The sequence below is a fragment of the Furipterus horrens genome, unplaced genomic scaffold, assembly GCF_987537825.1.
Source record: "Furipterus horrens unplaced genomic scaffold, mFurHor1.1.pri manual_scaffold_1, whole genome shotgun sequence".
In the NCBI taxonomy this organism is placed as follows: domain Eukaryota; kingdom Metazoa; phylum Chordata; class Mammalia; order Chiroptera; family Furipteridae; genus Furipterus; species Furipterus horrens.
The window spans coordinates 30379590-30393597 of record NW_028327171.1 but is presented as its reverse complement, the minus strand read 5'-3'; positions in this window follow the sequence as shown (position 1 = coordinate 30393597).

Genomic DNA, 14008 nt, shown 5'->3' with positions numbered 1-14008 from the left:
ATTATTTAAAATTTTGGAGTGTCTGGGTGGCATTATATCCCTTTAGATAGCATGATTTTTCTTCTGGCAGACAAAAATGTGGATAGATTACCTGGATCCAATAAGAAAGTGAAATATTTTGAGACTGTCTCTGATTCCTTTTTCATGGGTGGGATATCTCCCCTTTACCCTTCCTCTTAAGTCTTAAGCTTTTTGTGTTCTTCACTAAAAGCAAGGAATTTTTACCAGTTTTATTTTCCCTTGGATGACCCTTAGCTCCAGTTGTTGACTTCTCAACCATGATTGATTGCTAAATTTGCTTTTTAGCCCCTTAACACTTACTTTCTGTTCAGCTTTTCAGACTCTTTCATGTGTAGAATATTTGACTCATTTGTCTTCAATTTCTTTTTCTGCAGAACCTTGATTCTTAAAATATTTTGAAGCCCTGTACTTTAATGTTAATCATTAAATGTTCAGTGAATAAAAAACAGCAGTGAATAGAAGGTCTGTGTTACTGAACTTGCTTTCTAACAAAGATCTTGGATTCTCAAGTCCAGATGTCCGGTTCCTCTTTAGTACATTAAAAGGTCAATTTAGAACCCTTTATGGATTTTATTATCAGCAGAAGTGTTATTTGATATCAACCATTCAACTATAGCTGAATATGACCATCTCACATGTTTTTATTTATTCGTATTCTATAAATAACAGTTCTATAAGTGGGATATTGACACAGGACATATTCACTCTGAAATCTTCTGAATGTTGGATTTGACACACTGGTTTGCCACCTGATAGCTGATATAACTTCAGGTATCATAATCTCAAATAACAGATCCCAAGGCCTGGAAAGAAGAAAGAATAAAACAGATTTTTAGTTGTTGATTTCTCTTCTTTGCTGGAGTGATGATTTCAACAATCCCCAAAGTCTCCAGCAGACATCTTTGGTCAGAAAAGTTTTAGCATTTATAACCTATTCCCTAAATATTGAGTCTAGTTAGTAGAGGAGAAATGTGAATGACAGTTTATTAGGCAAACAGACGCTGTTACACAAAACACTTCACAATCTTTACTTACTCCATTTTCCCAGCTTTAGCCTCTACTCTAGCCAGATTTTCTATGTTCTAGATCAGGGTTTCTCAACTCACTCTCTGTTAACCTTTACTGCAGATGATCTTTGGTGTGCTGTGGTTCTGGTCACTGCAAAATATTTAATAGCATTTCTAATCTCTATCCACTAGATGCTAGTAGATTTTCCATGTCACTCATCTGAGAAGCAATAATACCTCCCAATATCACCAAATGTACTCTGGAGGCAAAATTCTCCAGTAGAAGGTCATGTCACTTATTTAGATGGTTAAAGTAGAATGGAATAGAAATGATGTCTTAAAGGAGTGACAGTAGAAAGAAGAGTAAGGTACTAGACAAAGAACATGTGTGAATGACCCACAGAAATGTACAACAGTGTGGGAATTGACTGTGAAAGCAGTGAGGGAGGGGGATGGGACAGGCAGAGGAGGGCAAAGGGGGGAAAATTGGGACAACTGTAATAGAATAGCAATAAAAATATTGAACAAAAAAAAGTATTTTAAACAGAATTAAACATCAATTCAGAGGATACATGTATATGTTTATAGGTAAAGTAAAGCATATGAAAAAATGATATCTTTTTTGATATATCAAAATATAGAAACTGTAGGACTCTAAAGTTTCAATGATCTCTCTTTAAGGCTAGGAATCTTAGATGAGTTTAGAAATCTTTACTTATGTATCTTAGCAGTCTCTAGGAATATATTTTTCATTTTTCACACTTAGAAGATTACAAAGAAAATCACCAACATTTGATCTCCTGTGGCAGCATACAATCGTGTTCTGCAAGGCACAGGTCTTCCTACTGTTTTCATTACTACCCACTACAATGTTAAGAGAAACATATTCTACAGACGAAGTCTAGCAGTCATTTATTCTGACTCTTAAAAATTTAATAATTACTTTAAGAACATATCTGTTAATTATCTACACTCAAATATTCTGAAACAAAAACACTGTGAAAAGTAGCATTCATTTATATTGTACAAGTAGTAAGAAATTAAACTTTTAATAATACAGAAAGAATTCTGCATTGTTAGTGTTCAAGTTATTACTTAGAAAAAACTGGAGAAATACGCTTGCTGCATATTCTAGTTACTAGACAAGTTACTTATACTTTTTACATGTGAGGTTAAATTTTTGCTTAGTATCTGATGTTTTTATATTTGAGTTTCATTATTTCTTCTTAAAAATTGGTGTACTTTCTTCTGTTCTGTTAATTCTTTCTACTCTTCTGACAGAGATTTTTGCTTGTGATCTCATTTAGCACTGCTATGTAAATTAATATTATAATATTGATTAATAATCTCCAACTTAAAATACCTCATAAGCTAGTAAAAAACATGAAAAATTTCCTAGTTAACTATTATAATTCTCTTTCCAATGTCTGCAGCTATTTACTTTTCAAAATCAATGGGTTGTAACTATTAAAAGTTATTACTAAGGAACATATAAGAGTAACTCTTAAACACTAAAACTACAATTATATGGAAACATATACCATGTTCATAGATTGGAAGAATGAATATCATTAAAATGAACTTACTACCCAAAAGGAATACATAAGTTCAATGGAATTACTATTAAATTCGTCGGCAGCCGTCCGTCTCGAGAGACGATGGTGTAGCTTCTTAAGAGTCTATCTGCACTGCCGAGAATGGTTGTGCAGTCCGACTCGGGAGTGACACGGTATCTGTCTCCTCCCGTGTTGAATCGACATCTTGCGATGACGCTGGAGTGTCCTCTCCAGTGAAGCTGAAGCTACTGAGCCTGGGCAGGGTGATATGGAGGGTCTGCTGTTGCCCATGCAGCAGACCCCCCCTCTCTTCGCAGCTGAAGGATCCAAGGGAAAGAGGGAGTCAATACAGCTTGGCTTCAGGTGCGCCGCAGGAGTTGCCGGTGTTGACTACAACGTCAAACCGCCTTAGGGACTCCGGCTCCGGATTTTCTGTCGGGGGTTTACTCCCTTAGCCTTTCCCCTGAAGAGGTATGCCGCAAGGCAGCGGAGGTTTTTTGGAATCAGAGTTTTCCTTCTCTGATGTGCCCTGACTGGAAGATCGAACCAGCGACACTTGGCTCGCAGGCTGACGCTCAATTCTCTGAGCCAAACCAGCCAGGGCTGCCTATTAAATTACCAATGTCATATTATACAGATCTAGAACAAATACTTTCAAAATTATATGGAACCAAAAATGACCCTAAGTGGTCTCAGCGATCTTGAGAAAGAAAAACAATGATAGAGGGATCATGATACCCAATATCAAATTATACAACAAGCCTACTATAATCAAAACAGTCGAGTACTGGAATAAGAAAAAAAAAAATACAGAAATATCAATGGAACAGAATAGAAATCCAAGAAACAAACACATGTCTTTATGATCAACTAATATTTGACAAAGGGGGCATGAGCATACAATGGAATAAAGACAGTCTTTTCAATAAATGGTGTTGCAAGAACTAGAGATGTACATACAGAAAAAATGAACTACACCACCAACTTACACCATACATCACACTAAATTCAAAATGGATAAAGGATTTAAATATGTCATGATACCATAAATGTCCTGGTAGAAAATACAAGCAGTAAAATTTCATATATGTCATGCAGCAATATTTTTGCTGATATATTTCCTAGGGCAAGGGAAATAAAAGAAAAAATAAACAAATGGGACTACACCAAATTAAAAAACATCTGCATATTTAAAAAACCATCATCAAAATGAAAATGGAGAACATAGATAACTGTATAAAGAACTCATACTACTCAACCAAGATGACAAAAAGAATACAATTAAAAAATGGGCTAACAATCTGAATAGACAGTTATCCAAGGAAGATAAACAGATGGACCATAAGCATATGAAAAAAATGCTCAACATCATTGACCACCAGAGAACTGAAAAGTAAAACCACAATGAAATACCACCTCACACTTGTCAGAATGGCCATCATTAACAAATCAACAAACAACAAGTGCTGGTGAGGAAGTGGGGAAAAGGGAACCCTAGTGCACTGTTGATAGGAATGCAAAATGGTGCAGCCACTGTGGAAAACAGTATGGGATTGCATCAAAAAATTAAAGATGGAACTGCCCTTTGATCCAACAATTGAACTGCTAATAATATACCCTAGCAATCCCAAAACACCAATTCAAAAAAATTTATACACCCCTATGTACATAGCACTGAGTGTCTTTTTACCACACATCTTTTTCACTCATCTGTGTAGATATAGTATTTCACTTTCTCTACATTTTTATAGTAGTTTTTTAATTATTTATGCATTTTTCTTTCTCATACTTGAATTTCATAAATAACTTAGAGTCATGCCTTAAGCTATTTTATTTTCTTTAGCTGATCTGCACAAAATATATAGAAATGGAATATATGATGATTGTGAGACTTTTTAAAATCATGCTAGGTCATGTTGTAATATATTTTTCTAATACCATCTGTCTCTCTTACGGAATTTAACTTTGTTGGAATAACTTCATAGTTGACTGATTTTTGCTGTTTTAAAACCCTATATGGTTACAGGTTAACTTTGCAGAAAAGTGTAAGGTGTGTTAATTGTGTTTTTCTTTCCCACAGAAAAAATGACCTCCATTTGTTACAGTCCAATTAGCTTACAGAACATTAACCAATTTATGCATAATTTAGCAATCATATCTTCTTATTGCCTTTGTTAACTGTGTATACCTCTGTTCCTTTATTTTATTATATTTTATTTTTGGACTATCACGTGTCATTCTGCTGAAATGATAATTTAATGGGTTACATAAAATTTTAACATGCACTCACTATTTGTGTAAGAATTAGGTTATAACAATTTGAGAAATATGCTTTTACAAGCTCTTGCAATACAGTATATATATATATATAGAGAGAGAGAGAGAGAGAGAGACAGAGAGAGAGAGAGAGAGAGAGAGAGAGAGAAGGAAAACTCTGACTCCAAAAAACCTCCGCTGCCTTGCGGCATACCTCTTCAGGGGAAAGGCTAAGGAAGTAAACCCCCGACAGAAAATCCGGAGCCGGAGTCCCTAAGGCGTTTTGACGTTGTAGTCAACACCGGCAACTTCTGCGGCGCACCTGAAGCCAAGCTGTATTGACTCCGTCTTTCCCTTGGACCCTTCAGCTGCGAAGAGAGGGGGGGTCTGCTGCATGGGCAACAGCAGACCCTCCATATCACCCTGCCCAGGCTCTGTAGCTTCAGCTTCACTGGAGAGGACACTCCAGCGTCATCGCAAGATGTCGATTCAACACGGGAGGAGACAGATACCGTGTCACTCCCAAGTCGGACTGCACAGCCATTCTCGGCGGTGCAGATAGACTCTTAAGAAGCTACACCATCGTCTCTCGAGACGGACGGCTGCCGACGACGATATATATATATATATATATATATATATATATCAGAAGATTATATTAAGCAGGATAAAAACAGAGCTGAAATCCAATCCATCGGGCCACTGGAATAGTTCCCTCATTGACCACATTCTCTGCATCTCAAATTTGAAGTTCATCTCCTTTGAGATAGTCCTACCAAACTGACCTAAAATCTCCCTGAAGTCTGCCTTGGAGATAAGAGTTCTAATGTGATATCAATTTTCATACCTCAGCTGTATAAAAATCTTAGTAACGATGTCCAGACACTTCACTTTTCCTGTTTCCTTCCTCCCTCCTTCCCTTCCTCCTTCCTTTATTCATTCATTTATTCTTTACTGAGTTTATTTTGTCTTAGAGTTCTATATTTTGGAGACCTTAATCATATGAGAATTTCTGAAATCTACTAAATATATTCCAGAGACTTAGGTTGCAATTCTCTTCCTTCTAGAACATCAAAACAGAGGATATGACATTTCAACTTTCTTCATAGTTAAGGATATACAAAATACAATGATGGGTGAAATTTATCTAAACTTTTCTAAAAATAACCCTAAAATGTTTTCATAGGACAGCATATAAATAGTTTTCAAGAATTAATACTTCCAAAGGTGAGGAATATATTAGCTCCTCATTAATCTTTTTAAAAATATTCTATTGTGGATCTATTATTCATGACATTTCCCAATTCTTTATTTAATTCGTTTTTATAAGCAATTCAAATACTTTGAAGCTTATGATTCACAAAGTAAATTAAAATTTCTTTTACTTGGTCTCTGAAGATATACCAAAGTGTGTTTATCCCATGTAACAGACTGATTAAACTCCCATAAGGTCAGGACGTAGAATAGTATGTTCTCTTCTTGGATCTCATGATTATTCAGCGTTGCGTTAATCTAACTCTAGGTAAACACAATGAAAATTTTGTGTATAGCAATAACCAAATAAGTCTTCTTATATCTGGATTGTTATTTTAGCACTTCTCTATTCTTTCCTAGTCCCATTACATCATCCTTAAGAAAATATCTAGAACTCTGCATTCAAAATGGATTGACAACAGTATTTTGTATCATAACACTATACTTTATTTTTAATAATGTTATAACATAATGTATAAAATTTAACTTATTCTATTGAAAAAATATTTATCCATAAAAACTAAAAATGAAAAAAATGAGGAAAATTTTTTCCTATGTCTCAATAAATTTAATTGTAAAACAGAACTTAATAAAATTGCACCAGTCCCTGGAGATATGAAAACATATTACATGCTTCTTATTTTTAAGTAAATCACAAAATATTAAAGCAGATTCATGAAAAAGCAGATCATTTTAAAATAGCACTGTGTATGCAATAATAAGAATTAACCTAAGTGAACGAATTACACTAAAAGTAACTGGAGAGGTGAGGAGATGTAATCTTATCTGGGAATAATCAAGGTAGGCTTCTTCGTCAGGTAGCATTTTAACTGAGGCTAAGAGAGCAGTCCTGGGGGCTAGGAAACCCCTAAAAACCACAGGAGATTACTGACAACCGCTGTCATTCTCTGAGTTCTAACAACACGTTCCTGTTTGCACATTTGACAATACTTATCTAGCCTCATTTAATCCTTACAATGACCTAACAAAGGAGGAACAATTATTCTTATTTTAAAGGACACAAAAATAAGAGTCAGATTAAATAACTTTTTCCCAGACTGCTCAGCATATAAATGATGGTTTCAAGAATTTAACTAAAACTGTCTGACTCCATTGATTATTGTAATCAGGATTCAGTTTATTTTCGTTATTTAAACATTTACTTATCATCTTTTATGTCTTAGGCAGAGACTCTTTATTTCTAGGGAATTTAAGGAAAATAGAATATAGTTATTGCCTGGAAGGAATGTATTAGTATGCCTCATTCTATCATTGTACCTCTGTATTTTTTTTTTCCATTTTGAAGAACTGGAGAAGCAAGTTCAGTTTTTTTTGTTCTTGTTGTTTGTTTGTTTTTTAATATTCATTTAGTTTTCAAAATGCAAATTGTATATACGTACTATAGTCCAAGTAAATCAGGATTTGGGGATATGCTTATCATTCTGTGGGATTTTAGTAACCTCTCATATTCTTGTTTATAAATTATTTCTGTATATAACATTTTATTTTTTTTATTTTTTTATTATTTTTTATTGATTATATTGTTACAACAGTTCCAATTTTCTCCCCCTTGTTCCCCTCCACCCAGCACCCCCCTCCCCCAGCAATCCCCCCCAAGTCCATACCCCTGGTTCGTAAAAATTAACTATCCCCCCCTCTCAAATATTAGGACCCTTTGTAATCTTGTAAAGGACAATGGGCGAAGGTCTCAAGCTCCTCTAGCTGCTTCAAGCTGGACATGGTCATCGTCCTACCTACCCTTGGGTCCAGAAAACCCTAATAAGAGTGGGGGTGTGGAGGGGAGGGTGGCCTTCCCACATGGGGAAGGATCGTGCAGACTCCAGGTCAGTTGGCTGTCTCTGGTCAACGGCGTGCTTGGTTTAACAGGCTGGTGTCCTTGTTGTGTTCTGGGGGCAACAGATTTGGCAAAAAGGGTTTAAAGACATCATTCAATCCATAACTACTAGATGACAAAAGGCAGGGATTAATTTTTCAATGTTCCATATTAGGAAAAAAAAAAACACAAAGGCTTCTTTGTAAGAAGGTGTGCTAGGCACATCTCGCCTGTCCAAAACCCTTTTGCCCATTATACTTAGTTTGGGCTGAGGTAAATAGTTTAGGTTTTTCCCCCTCTCAGACCTCTGGGCCTTTTCTGTCCAAGCCATTAGGATAGAAAAGAGAAACCCGTTTTAAAGTGAAGCCCACAGACCACCCCATTCTTCCCCAACCCAGCCATTTAGTTCAGCCAAACCATTGAGTCTCAGGAGGCAGCGCTGCAGAGAGGATTAAGTGAGGCTTATGCGTACAGATAATCACTCAGGTAATGCGATCATAAGCTTATGTCCTTTGAAAACAAAAAACACGTGTTAATTTATGTAACATAACCCGCAAACAAGTCTCTAAATCTGGAGAAGAAACTTTTAAGACGGTTAGTTGCCCTGTTTTATACTCTACTACTGATCATTGTGATTTTCCTTGAATAATAATTTTTCTCCCTAAGGTTACCCTCCTTGTCTTTAAAGGGACTACATTAAGTCCATTTTAAATTTATCCTGTTCGTTTGCATAAACATAACAAGAGCAGCAAATGATCACTCATGATCTTTAGTTCTGCTTTGCTGGAACTTACCCAAGGAATATTTGGGGTGACCTTCAGTCTGTTCTTCAGGGCACAGAAGCTGTGCCACATATCTGGCATTCATCCTTGCCTGTACACACCTGTTTTTTCCAAGTCTTTCTGGTCTTTCCTTGTGCCTTAAGGTCCCTTCTAGCCATCTTTCAGGAAAACAATCTTCGTTCCTTCCCTGGAAAGATTGCTGTGGACCGCACAACCAACCATGGTACCAGGCCTTTTATCTCACGGGCTTTTATTACCTTTGAAAGTCATTCCCAGTTCCTCAGGGCTTTCTGATAACAATCTGAGCCCAAGTATGTTTCCTTTAGGCTTGACATTCCAGTCAAAGACTTGGTCAGGAAAAAAAAAAAAAAAAAAAAAAAGAACCTCTGTTGACAACTGGTCTTATTAGTTCTATGCAAAGGAACTTATGTCATTACTTACTTGTTTAGAATGCCAAACTCTGGAGGGATCAAATAGGGAGAAAAATATACAACGTGAAGGAAAATCTTTGTCCTAATATTCACTGAACTGGCATTTCCATTCTTCATATTTTCATTTTTCCCCCACTAAAAAATTTTTGTTTGTTTTTCATTACAGTTGTCTCACTTTTTTAGCCCTCTTGTTTCCCTGCACCCTGTCCCTCCCCTCCCCCACATTTAGTCCCCACTCAGTTGCTCCTGTCTGTGGGTCATTCATATATATATATATTTTTTAACTTGACCCCTCCCCTTACACCTTTCTTTTCCTCCCTCCCGCCCCCCTTGTTACTGTTAGTCTACTTCTTGTTTACATACCTCTGGTTCAATTTTGCTCATTTGTTTGTGTTGTTCATTAGTTTCCTGTAATAGGTGACAGCATAAGGTATTTTTCTTTTGTTGCCTGGCTTATTTCACTAAGAATAATTTTCTCTAGTTCCATCCATGTTGTTGCAAATGGTAGAAGTTCCTTCTTTCTTTCTGCTACATAGAATTCCATTGTGTAAATGTACCACAGTTTTTTGATCCACTCATCTACAGATGGGCATTTAGGTTGTTTCCAGCACTTGGCTATTGTAAATAGTGCTGCTATGAACATTGGAGTGCATAGGTTCTTTTGAATTGGTGTTTCGGGATTTTTTGGATATAATCCTAGCAATGGAATTGCTGGTTCAAAAGGCAGTTCCATTTTTAGTTTTTTAAGGAAATTCCAAACTGTTTTCCACAGTGGCTGCACCAATCTGCATTCCCACCAGCAATGCACCAGGGTTCCCGTTTCTCCGCATCCTCTCCAGCACAAGTTGTTTGTTGATTTGTTGATGATTGCCATTTTGACTGGTGTGAGGTGGTATCTCATTGTGGTTTTAATTTGCATCTCTCTGATGGCTAGTGATGTTGAGCATACTTTCATATGTCTATGGGCCCTCTGTATGTCTTCTTTGGAGAAGTGTTTGTTCAGGTCCTTTGCCCATTTTTTAATTGGGTTGTCTGTCTTCTTGGTGTTGAGTCGTATGAGTTCTTTATATATTTTAGAGATCAGTCCCTTGTCTGAGATGTCATTGGCGAATATATTTTCCCATATGGTTGGTTTCCTTTGCATCTTGCTGATGTTTTCTTTAGCTGAGCAGAAACTTTTTAGTTTGATGTAGTCCCATTTGTTTATTCTTTCCTTTATTTCCCTTGCCTTAGGAGATGTATCAGTGAAAATGTTGCTACGTGGGATATCTGAAATTTTCCTGCCTATTTTTTCCTGTAGGATTTTTATGGTGTCACGGCTTACATTTAAGTCTTTGATCCATCTTGAGTTTATTCTGTTGTATGGTGTGAGCTGGTGGTCTAGTTTCATTTTTTTGCATGTCCCTGTCCAGTTCTCACAACACCATTTGTTGAAGAGGCTCTTTTCACTCCACTTGATGTTCTTTCCCCCTTTGTCAAATATTAGTTGACCATATGAACCTGGGCTTATTTCTGGGTTCTCTATTCTGTTCCATTGATCTATATGTCTGTTTTTATGCCAGCACCAGACCGTTTTGATTACCGTGGCCTTGTAGTATAGTTTGATATCGGGTATTGTGATTCCTCCTACTGTGTTCTGCCTCAAAATTGCTGTGGCTATTCAGGCTCTTTTTTGGTTCCATATAAATTTTTGAAGTATTTGTTCTAGGTCTGTGAAATATGTTGCTGGTATTTTAATAGGGATTGCATTGAATCTATAAATTGCTTTGGGTAGTATGGACATTTTAATGATGTTGATTCTTCCCATCCATGAGCATGGTATACGCTTCCATTTATTTGTATCTTCTTTAATTTCTTTCTTCAGTGTTATGTAGTTTTCTGTGTACAGGTCTTTTACCTCTTTGGTTAAGTTTATTCCTAGGTATTTTATTTTTCTTGTTGCTATGGTAAATGGGATTTTTCTTTCAGTTTCTATCTCTGAGTTTTTATTGTTGGTGTATAAAAATGCCTTCGATTTCTTAATATTGACTTTGTATCTTGCTATTTTGCCGAATTCACTTATTAGATTGAGTAGTTTTTCTGTGGAGTCTAAAGGATTTTCTATGTACACTATCATGTCATCTGCAAATAGTGATAGTTTTACTTCCTCTTTTCCAATTTGGATGCCTTTTATTTCTCTTTCTTGTCTGATTGCTGTGGCTAGAACTTCCAAGACTATGTTGAATAGGAGTGGAGAGAGCGGACATCCTTGTCTTGTTCCTGATCTCAGGGGGAATGCTCTCAGTTTTTGCCCATTGAGTATGATGTTGGCTTCAGGTTTCTCATATATGGCCTTTATTATGTTGAGGTATGCTCCCTCTATTCCCATTTTGCTGAGAGTTTTTATCATAAATTGGTGTTGTACTTTATCAAATGCTTTTTCCGCATCTATTGATATGATCATGTGGTTTTTGTCTTTCATTTTGTTTATGTAGTGTATCACGTTTATTGATTTGCGAATATTAAACCATCCTTGCATCCCTGGGATGAATCCTACTTGATCGTGGTGTATGATCTTTCTAATGTGTTGCTGGATCCGGTTTGCCAATATTTTGTTGAGGATTTTAGCATCTATGTTCATCAGCGATATTGGTCTGTAGTTTTCTTTCTTTGTTGTGTCTTGACCTGGTTTTGGAATTAGGGTTATACTGGCTTCATAGAACGAGTTTGGGAGTCTTCCCTCTTCTTGTATCTTTTGGAATAGTCTGAGGAGGATAGGAGTTAGTTCTTTTCTAAATGTTTTGTAGAATTCACTTGTGAAGCCATCTGGTCCTGGGCTTTAGTGTGCTGGGAGTTTTTTGATTACTGCTTCAATTTCGCTAGCTGTTATTGGTCTATTCAGACTTTCTGCTTCTTCTTGATTCAGTTTGGGCAGACTATAGTTTTCCAGGAATCTGTCCATTTCCTCTAGGTTGTCAAATTTCTTGCCGTACAGTTGTTCGTAATAATTTCTTATAATTCTTTGTATTTCTGTGGTATCAGTTGTGATTTCTCCTCTTTCATTTCTGATTTTATTTATTTGGATTCTCTCTCTTTTTTTCTTGATGAGCCTGGCTAAAGGCTTGTCAATTTTGTTTATCTTTTCAAAGAACCAGCTCCTACTCTTGTTGATCTTTTGAATTGTTACTTTAGACTCTATGTCATTTAATTCTGCTCTGATCTTGATGATTTCCTTCCTTCTACTTGATCTGGGTTTTGCTTGTTGTTCTTCCTCTAGTTCTTGTAGCTGTAGGGTTAAATTTTTTATTAGAAATTCTTCTAGCTTTTATAGGTAGGCTTGTATTGCTATGAACTTTCCTCTTAGGACTGCTTTCGCTGTATCCCATAGGTTTTGGGTTGTTGTGTGTTCATTATCATTGGTTTCCAGGAACTTTTTGATTTCTTCCTTGATGTCATTGTTAACCCATTCATTATTTAATAGCATGTTATTCATTCTCCATGAGTTTGAATGTTTTTGAGTTTTTTCCTTGAGGTTGATTTCCAATTTTAAGGCATTGTGATCTGAGAAGATGCTTGATATAATTTCAATTTTCTTGAATTTATTGAGGCTTGTTTTGTGTCCTACCATGTGGTCTATCTTTGAAAATGTTCCATGTGCACTTGAGAAATATGTATATTTTGCTTCTTTGGGGTGTAAACTTCTATATATATCGACTAAGTCCATTTGATCTAAAGTGTTGTTCAGTGCCTCAATATCTTTGGTGTTTCTTTGCTTTGAGGATCTGTCCATTGTTGACAATGGGGTGTTAAAGTCCCCTACGATGAGTGTGTTGCTGCCTATATCTTTCTTGGAGTCTTTCAAAATTTTCCTTACATATTTGGGTGCTCCTAAGTTGGGTGCATATATATTTATAAGGGTTATATCTTCTTGATGGATTTTTCCCTTAAGTATTATGAAATGCCCTTCTTTGTCTCTTTTTATGGACTTTGCTGTGAAATCTGTTTTGTCTGATATAAGTATTGCTACCCTGGCTTTTTTTTCATGTCCATTTGCTTGGAATACATTTTTCCATCCCTTTACTTTCAGTCTGTGTAGATCTTTTGTTCTTAGGTGGGTCTCTTGTAGACAGCATATATGTGGGTCATTCTTTCTAATCCATTCAGCTACCCTATGTCTTTTAATTGGAGCGTTTAATCCATTTACGTTTAAGGTTATTACTGATAAGTACTTATTCATTGTCATTTTCCCCCTTTGTACTCGTGTTCTTCTCTGTTTCTCTCTATTTCTTTATCTTCTTAGAGCAGACCCTTTAGCATCTCTTGCATTGCTGGTTTGGTGGAGATGTATTCTTTTAGTCTTCCTTTGTCTGAGAAACTCCTTATTTCGCCTTCCATTTTGAATGAGAGCCTTGCTGGGTAGAGTATTCTTGGTTGTAGGCCTTTGTTTTTCATTGCTTGGAATATTTTTTGCCATTCCCTTCTGGCTTGTAGTGTTTCTGCTGAGAAATCTGAGGATAGCCTTATTGGAGCTCCCTTGTATGTTATTAGTTGTTTCCCTCTTGCTGCTTTTAGGATTCTCTCTTTGTCTTTGGATGTTGCCATTTTAATTATGATGTGTCTTGAGGTGGGCCTGTTGGGGTTCATCTTCATTGGAACCCTCTGTGCCTCCTGGATTTGCGTGACTCTTTCTCTCCTCATGTGAGGGAAGTTTTCTGTCATTAGTTTTTCAAAGAGGTTTTCTATCCCTTGCTCTTCTTCTTCTCCTTCTGGAATTCCAATGATACGGATATTGTTATGTTTCATGTTGTCCTGCAGCTGTCTTAGAACCTCTTCAGTCTTGTTCAGTCTTTTTTCATTTTGTTGCATTGTCTGGGAGTTTTTGTGTACG